At 30.1% G+C, this 366-nt stretch overlaps 1 protein-coding gene across 1 annotated transcript in view; it reads left to right on the top strand.

Moving 5' to 3' along the window:
• The window catches only part of LOC119586989 (palmitoyltransferase ZDHHC22-like), a 13,648-nt gene that overhangs the window by 7,006 nt on the left and 6,276 nt on the right, over nucleotides 1–366 (top strand). The gene's annotated exons all lie outside the window — the stretch shown is intronic.

The following is a 366-nucleotide window of genomic DNA, read 5'->3' as shown; positions in this document are numbered from 1 at the left end:
GCAGGGATACTACTACAAATCAAACTCTGGCTGTGATATCAAAAGTTTTTTTAAATCTTTATGTGTATTTGGAACTACTGATACCTGCTTTAGATAGGTTGACTACTGTACCAAATAGGTATTCTGTCATTCATGAAAAGTGATGTTACTGAAAATATGAAGACTGGAAAGATTCTTATTTCATAGCTTATTGGTTGTATGTAGGAAAGATAAGTGTTTAATTGTTTTGTTCATTTTAACAATAGCTTGAATACAGCCATTACTGTTGTTTATTTCTTTCATATCCATTATTGGTAATAGACTGACAAAAGTCATTATTGGTCAAATATCAGATATTAGCCAGCATTATACATAAATTTTGACTCT

This window comes from Penaeus monodon, chromosome 22 (assembly GCF_015228065.2).
Source record: "Penaeus monodon isolate SGIC_2016 chromosome 22, NSTDA_Pmon_1, whole genome shotgun sequence".
NCBI classification, from domain to species: Eukaryota; Metazoa; Arthropoda; class Malacostraca; order Decapoda; family Penaeidae; genus Penaeus; species Penaeus monodon.
The sequence above is the reverse complement of the archived record's forward strand: the minus strand, read 5'-3'. Positions and strand labels throughout refer to the sequence as shown.